Source organism: Lolium perenne, chromosome 3 (assembly GCF_019359855.2).
Source record: "Lolium perenne isolate Kyuss_39 chromosome 3, Kyuss_2.0, whole genome shotgun sequence".
Classification (NCBI taxonomy): Eukaryota; Viridiplantae; Streptophyta; class Magnoliopsida; order Poales; family Poaceae; genus Lolium; species Lolium perenne.
The window spans coordinates 184,044,748-184,053,071 of NC_067246.2; the positions used below are offsets into that span (position 1 = coordinate 184,044,748).

An 8,324-nucleotide genomic window follows, 5' to 3' on the forward strand; every position below is an offset into this window, starting at 1 on the left:
TTGTGAAAATCTGTTATTTTTCGTGTTGTATATGATGCATATATACTTGCCTCTTCAAACTGCAGGCATTACCCACACAACCACTGGCCTGATCGACATCCAGTTACCCTACTCGAGCTTCTTATGCAGCAGCATGGCGATTTTTAGCAGCTGCTGCTCTGCTTAGTAAGTACACTTGTAGTCATAAGAAATAATCTGCTAACTGTACTACACTAACACTCACAAGAGAAGTTAGAGCTGTAGACTAAAATCAGGGTTGTGGTGGATGCCGATATCGCTGTGTTTGCCTTGTTCTAGCTGTTTTATCATAGCATTATATATGGTTAAGCAATTTGTTATAATTTTCCCATGCAATTGTTATTCTTACTGATAACCCTTTTTCCTAGTGCTGTTTGTATTGTTGGAGAGTAGATCATATTATTTAAACTAGAAACAACTATTTTCAAATTTATTAGGTTTACTAGTGTTGTATAATCCTTTTATTCCAAGAAAAACATTTTTGAGGACATAGTTGGTCTAGCTGCCACAAGCATATATGCATGTCTCCTCATTCTTGAGTTACAGGCTTGTTTTTTTCCATGCTTTTTCGTGTTGTATATAATCATGAACTGCAACTGAATTGGAATCAATTTTTTCAACACAGGAATCAACAACTGAGAAGAGGACATGATTCTCAACCAACTTCTTTTCTAACGCACAAGTTACACTACAGATCTGGGAGGAGTTTTTCAACAAAAATTGAGGAGAAAAAATTTCACAGATTCAGAGCAGATCATACCTTCGTAAGATCCTGATCCATTCTCCATCTACTTGAGATCCTTTTCCACCTGGAGGTTTTTGGGGAAGAATTTTGCTAGGGCTTACTGGGATCTCTTCTCCCCATGGCCAGCAAGGTCTCGACGGGAGGTGGAGACGATGGTACGATCTGATTTGTGCCTTTCCTTTCTTTTTCTTGCGCAAGGGGTTCAGCTGGTGACTTGGTCAGCCCACAGGAGCCCAGCATTGATTAGTCAAAATCAGACAGGAGCCCACATAAAGGCACAGCAGCAGGAGTCCAGCATTTAATATGGTCCAGATGATAAAAACAGATGACAGAAGAAAGGGATCAGGAGACAGAGATGACCGAGCGTGATCGACGGTTCTGGGCGTCGACTGAGACTTAAGAGATTCTCAGTCGACTATGACCCAGGCACTCCCTTTTTTGCGGGGTACTTAGCACCACCTTCAGATAATCTGTTTTCACTGCTCACCTCATCCGAGCACACCAGAGGCTGAGCCACCCAGGTTCTTCTTAACGAGTTTTTGCTACCTCGGTCGGCCTTGCCATGGCACCCCTGCCTCGCCAGCAGCCTACCCCTTCTGCATATCCACTATTTGGTCCTATCTCATCACTTCTCATGCTGCTAATGTGACAAATAGTTCTCAATCTTGATCATGCTTCCAATAATCTATTGTCTATATGCATATTGATCACGCTCTTTAGGACTTTGGAACACAACAAGAAAATCCGGTGCTTGTACTCGTATGCATCTTAAAGTTGATTTAATTTCACATAGTTTTTTTCAAACAAAAATTATGCATAATTTTGTAGGGGTGGCATAGCAGATTTAATTTCAGATTCTGTAATTTTTATGCACAAAGATATAAGTCATTTTACGAATGTGATTACTTCTTCGATTCCGGGCCGCATCAAACTCCGATTATACTTTTGTGAAAGGTGCACGATCTAACAATAATCATCAATATAAAACACCACAAAAGTAATAATCTCTCCGTCCCCAAAAAATGTCGTAAGAATAGGCAATTTTCCTTTTATATTGACAGTGATATATATAATATACTACCTCCGTTTCAAGGAATAAGGCGTCCTTGTTTTACGAGCTTTTTGTTTGACCAAAAATTACTTCAAATAGATAAAGATTGTTTGTATGAAATTAGTATCATTCAAAAGTGTTTTTCAATACGAATCCAACGATACTATATACATATAATATAATCAAGATTTTGTTGCTCAATTTTTATGGTCAAAGTTCGTCTTGGAATACACGTGCGCCTTATTCCTTGAAACGGAGGTAGTATAAGTCTATCGGGCTGCAACGGCAGATGCGCGCACAGGTGCATAAATTGCACATGACCCGGATTATCCTATGGACTAGGAGTCTAGGACTAGGATCTAGTGGTTACAGACGCGACAGACACAATGTACACATAGTGTTCAAGAGTTAGAGTCCCCCTAGGCAGAATGTGGCCTGCCAAAACATTGAGACTAGACCTAGCAAACTCTCATTTACAACTAGTTGAACCCGCACCTTATTGTTCTAATTCACACTTCCAAGTTTTCAAAAAAATACGAAAAAAACTTGGGACATATATTATGTTGTGCATTATGCATCTACAAAAATCGTGATTTTTTTTTGAAAGGGTTACGGTAGGGGAAGTCCCTACAGTGATTTTGTTTTTAAATAATAAGAACCCAAATTCTTGTTCCTGAGGACTTGAACCTGAGTGGCTGGGTTGTACATCCACTTCCCTAACCAAGTGAGCTAGGCTCACTTCTTAAAAAAAAATAACATAATCTAATGATTCACTATTACTCTAGTAGCATCCCATTATTATAAGATACTAGAGATTCATCATAGGTATGAGAGCATTGAAAACAAAAGTGGCCAAATTTTAGACATTGAGGACATATTATTGTATCACTTATTATATCCGAAGAACTTAACCTTTGAGCATATTCCATTACATAGCAATACATTTTTCTTACTGTTATTTCAATATTGACATTTGTTCTTCGTACCACTCCTCATCCTCCTCCATTGAGGATTCTTGTATCTCATTAATAACATCACAATATTCATAGAAAGATTCCATCTCTAATTTCTCACCAAAGTTCCCAAAATCATTATCTAGGCACAAAGCCTTGTCAGAACAATTATCATAGGTTTGAATCTTATAGGAATCACACTAGAGATCGGGACATCATGAACAAGAATAATATTTGTGTGTGGAAGTTTATTTTCAAAAGTAGGAAATTCAAGTTCAAGTGGAGCTTCCTCTTCATTCTCTTTTTAATCGTCATTTGACTCCTCCATAACAAGTTTCATCTGTTCAAAGGTAGTCATCTCGGAAGACATGATTAGTAACAAAAGTTTTACAAAAAAAAAATTTGTATTTTTTTTTGTTCTTTTCAAATAAGTAAAAGAAATAAGATAAACATAAATAAACAATAATAACTTGAAGCTAGTAAACAACTTTAGTACAACAATGATAAACTAATAACTAAAAAGAAAGACCTAAATCGCTTAGCTCCCCGGCAACAACGTCATAAAATAGCTTGATGACTGCAAGTGAACAAACCAATCGTGGCTAGTTTCGAAGTAAGAGAGTATCGAACCACAGAAAGCTACTGATAGAGGTCTTTATGCCCCTCGCTACTATTGTCTAGAGAGTACTTGCAAGTTATTCTAATTCCAAGCTAGAGTATATAAAATTTGTTTGGTGTTTGAGAGCAAAAGTAAACAAGAACAAAGAAAGAAACTAATGTAACCGAGAGCAGCGAGTATGGTTGCGGGAATTACAATATGGCTAAGATGTTATCAAGGAGCATAGGATACACCACTAGCATTGCTATTAAGTATTGGCAAGATAATCTATGTCTTTGGTTATGTTATGTATGAGGAGAACTCGGTAATAAGATGTACTAGTACATCTCCTAATAACCACTGCAATGATTTTCAGCAAACCACCTATTGATCCATCATAATTAAGATTTTTCCCATGGTTATCGACGCAAGCATAATGAGTCCCTCCTTATTCCCCTCATCTATTTATATGATAGTGTGCCGATCACGGTATGTCACTTCACGTTGTACACAATATCATACTTCAAAGGGTAGTTCCCTCTCTTGTCCTGGAGGCAAATATTACGTGGTGCACTTCACATAACATCAAGAGAGAGAGCTAACACATAACCATGGTACAAAGTTATAGATCATCTATACTTCATATCATAATATAGCTAGGGTTTCTCCATCTCCCCCAAGAACAAAAGGACTATTCACAGATCAAGGGAATCAACATGATGTTAAACATACTAGCAATGGCTGGCGCGGCGGCACGCCGCTCCTGTGCTATGGCTAGCTGACGTTTTAATCTGAAACATGAAAATGATAGAGCAAGATCCGTGAAATGCCATGGATATGTCATCTAGTTCATTGTAAACACCGCAAGAGCAGAAAGAGAGTTGGTGTTATGTAGAAAGCATGCTAACATACACAAGTATGCTATGTTACCATGAACAGTAAATTCAGATTAAGTAAAATCCAACACTGGAAAGAAAATAGTAGTTGTTGAAGGAAGTCACAGTGAGGATACATGAAGTTAGGAAATACTATGTTGACTATGAGACTGGAGGAAAATAGTTGTCAATTCTATATGTCTACTTATTTATAGGTTGAAAAGGTGCTTATATATTACTGTCACTCGAGTATTACAATCGATTACAAAGCTTTGAACGCACAATGCACAATGCTCAGTACTCTACTTGATCAGGATTCAGACAGACCTCAATCTCTGAGCCAAGGCGGCCTACTCATGGGCTAACCCAAGACGTTGAATTTTATTTTAAAACTTTCTGATAAATACACATCCATGTCCAACAATTACATCTGACACAAAAACAGATCTCCCATTGTAAAGTAGTGTTGTATTAAACCATGATATAGATCCTAGTAGTTTCCTAAACTGCAAATAATAGATGATAGAGCCATCCTGTTGAATATGCAATATAAAACAGGAAACTTTGCACAAACAGTTGTATCATTTAGAAATGAAAAGGTCAGCATGATGACTTGTCAAAAATAAGCTGTTTGGGGGCAGCGGGAGAAATGTAAGATGCATATACCTACTTGACCATGACATGAGAGCATCTATTTATATACTTGATCTACATATACGTGAATTGGTTTATCTAGACATTTTCAATTATTTGGTGCTCTTGTGTGGCATTTTGATTCCACTAATTTGACATTATCCATTATTAACAAACATAAGAGTCTAGAATAATAACCATCGCTGCATACGAAGTGCTATTTACTTCAAAATAATTATGGTGTCATATAAAAATGATCATTGCAGAGCTTAATGAAAGGAGAAGGGAGACATACGATTGCATGCAAGATGTTCGTACTGTACATTATAGACCATAGTAGTAACATTTTGAACACAATATTAAGCTACTTTGAGCTATCAGTAACATCAGCGAGATTCTGAAGTCATCATGAAAAACAAAACTTCTACATCCGACTTTACATTCAACACCATCTAGAACAACATAAGAAAAGCTAGCGAACCTGTTGACTCCATTCTTCTAGCTCCAATACTTCCCCTTCTAAATTACCCCCTGCATCCTAGCATAAAAGGAAATTTTGAAAAAGTCTCCAACTCATCACATATACCTATGGATCTTCATCCAATTCATATGAAATTTGTATAACCAAAAAATTAAGGAACAATGCAACCATCTCAAAATTAAAATAAGACCAAGGAGAAAGGCCGCAATTTTTTCTCTTCTTATTACTTCAAAGGAAGTAAAGCACCCCTTCAGTCCTTAGAGTAATAACAAACCCAAGAAACTTGCCAAAAGGAGTAGCATACACTGCTAGTCGAGAGGCAACAAACAACGGAGAGAATTCAGTATGGTGCGTTCATCCACTTCTCCTGCAGAAATCTACCTTTTTGTATTAAACACAAGATACTATGCAAACAATATCAGAGAACCAAGCACATTTTATCAGTTATGAAAGGAAAGAAATATACCTCTATAGTTCTTCTGTTCTGGTCCTTTCTTGAATTCTTGTGCTCGGGTCAGCAACAACCTCTGGATAGAAAGACTTATAGCTGAAATCAGCATGAAACAAAAAAGAAAGTTTCAGAACATACCCCTCCTCACTTAGGTGCAGTTGATTTTTACCTAAATGTTTCTTATGACTATTCAATAGAATAGAAAAGACTTGGGCGTAGTTGATTTTGACCTAAATGTTTCTTATGACTATTCAATAGAATAGAAAAGAAAGAAACTACAATAAAAACAATATGTGCATCTTCATGGGCGTGTTGTGTAACCAATATGAGTCTAAAACTCTGCATATACATGCATGAACCACAATTGTCATCAGTAGTTCAGGTACTCATCCAACCACTGTTTTGACACAACTTTTTTTTACCTGAATAAATCTACAAAGAGCTTGAGTAACTAAACTACTTTTGTGGCACAAAACCTCTCTAGCAGATTCAGTTAAATGTGGTTAACTCACCAAAGATCTAAACTGCTTATTAAAATTTATGTTTGAGGTTTCAGCTCCATGTATATGTTTTTCATCCTCCAGCTCTAGTTTTGATCGATGGCGTGTCAGCTGAGAATACAAATAAGCCAGTTAGTGCTAGTCGCTAGCATATGTCAAGAACACATTAGAATATCTAAGAATGACCACCGGAGTAAAACATGCAACCTTGCATGGAAAGTACCAGGATTCCAGCACTGCCTTCTCCGGTGGTGATCCAAAGAGGGCCTCAATCTTCTACAGGCCTCATCTATATATTTTTCAGACTTCAAACTGCAGATGTTATTTCATCTTTGCATCTCAATTTCTTCAGAATTTGTGACACGAACTGCTACACATGATCACTTTCGTCCTCAGTTGCATGGGCAAAGCTGATTGTATGTAGCGTGTAATACACACGGATAAATCAGGCAGTTGTCATGTATTTGACACCAGCCGCAGCAGTCTTGTACTGCAATTCTGCAAATAAAATAGAGACCAAAGGGATTAAGCATCATACTGCAAACGGAAGAGAAGGGAGGAATGGAAAGGACCAGCTTCAAGACGGTCTTCGTGGTCATCCAGCCAGCGTCAGCATCAGGACGCCCACATGCTCAGCCTCGGGCAGGTGCAAACACATATGGGCTCTGTGTGTCGATGTTCCAATCTTCGGAGACTCTGCTCCGGAGCCGACGAAACAAAATTGATGTAACAATTAAGCCAATGAAGATGTTCCCATGTTGTCAATGTCCCTCTCGTCGGTCATGATGGAGCGGCTCGCCCAAACCGTACATGGAGGCAGGCATGGACAGGTTTCCGCCTGTGGACGTGCTTCTGTGGCAAATCTTTCAATCACAGCATTAAGAACACACTTGCATCTTTGAGTAGCTTCTAGCTCAAACTCCACTCCAGTAAGTCCATCTATGATCCCGGTCGTATCTTGTAAAATCAATTATAAAAGGCGCATCAACAATTAATTTGAGAAGCATGCAAGAGGAGAGTGTGGAGCACGAGGGTTGCTTACAGGAACGCGAGGCGTGGTGCCGTGGCGAGCGCACGGCTTCCCTGGTGTGTGCTCGGCAGCAAGCGTGCGACCTTCCCTGATGCTCGTTGTGCGGCGGCGTCCTCCGTCGATCCGCGCTTTGAGGTGGACTCTCACGCTTGGTGCTCGTCGTCGGTGGCGTATCCACTCAGGGGGCGGAAGCCTCCTCGTCGCGCTCGTCATCATCCGCGTAGCGGAGTCGACGGCTGCATCCCTGCTGCGTGTTGGTTGTCGGCGGCGTCTCCGCCGTCGCTCGTCAGCAGGGGCGTGGAAGAGTCTTGTGCATCCCTCCCCGCATCGTGCCTCCTCCTAGAGCTCGGCGGCGGCGGCATGGCGAAGTAGACATCATCCTGGTGGAGTCCTCTCCGTGGCGCGCGCCTCCTCCTCGCGTCTCATGCTCGTCGGCCTTTTGTGGCCCTCCCAGCGACCCCGGCTCCCCGCGCTTGTCAACGGCGTCCTAGCGGAGCCTCCCGCAAAACGCTCGTCGGCGGCCTCCGTGTCGCTCTACTGTATCCCCTGACGATTTAGAGGAAGAGAGGAGATTTTTTTCAGATAATAGGAGAAGAAAATTTGTACCAGAGGAGCTCGTGAAAAGATAAGGTAGAGGGTTAGGCTGAGCGGTGGGAGGCACGTGGAAATCATCCAGTGCACACTCAGGTGGCCCACCACTATCCCCAATTATGCACCGACTATGGCCACATCACTGAATCACCCAAACAGTCCACCAGGTAAAGAAAACAGATCTATTAAAATTGCTTTGCAACACCAAATCGTACACAGTAAAAAAGCATCGGAGACCAAATAACAGGGATAACACGTGTTACCAAGAGGTTCACTCAGAAGGAGGCTCCAAAATTACCACAAAAAAGAAGTTTGTTGCATCTTAATATAGTAGTTATGAATGGAATACGATACTGCAATTGATTACAAGATGGGATCCACACTAGGGTTTGGATTAC

At 40.2% G+C, this 8,324-nt stretch overlaps 1 long non-coding RNA gene across 7 annotated transcripts; it reads right to left on the reverse strand.

Annotated features, from left to right (window-relative positions):
* Nucleotides 1-2,880: 2,880 nt before the first annotated feature.
* Nucleotides 2,881-7,910, reverse strand: LOC127342812 (uncharacterized). 7 transcript variants are annotated; one of them, XR_007876900.2, is made up of 6 exons: nucleotides 7,348-7,908; nucleotides 6,513-7,262; nucleotides 6,318-6,416; nucleotides 5,821-5,901; nucleotides 5,355-5,731; nucleotides 2,881-4,156 (listed from the first exon to the last, which is right to left on the reverse strand). It is a non-coding gene; the product is annotated as an uncharacterized lncRNA (long non-coding RNA). The 7 variants fall into 7 exon arrangements; XR_007876899.2 differs by having other exon boundaries at nucleotides 4,095-4,670; XR_007876898.2 differs by having other exon boundaries at nucleotides 4,095-4,746.
* Between the last annotated feature and the right edge of the window lie 414 nt (nucleotides 7,911-8,324).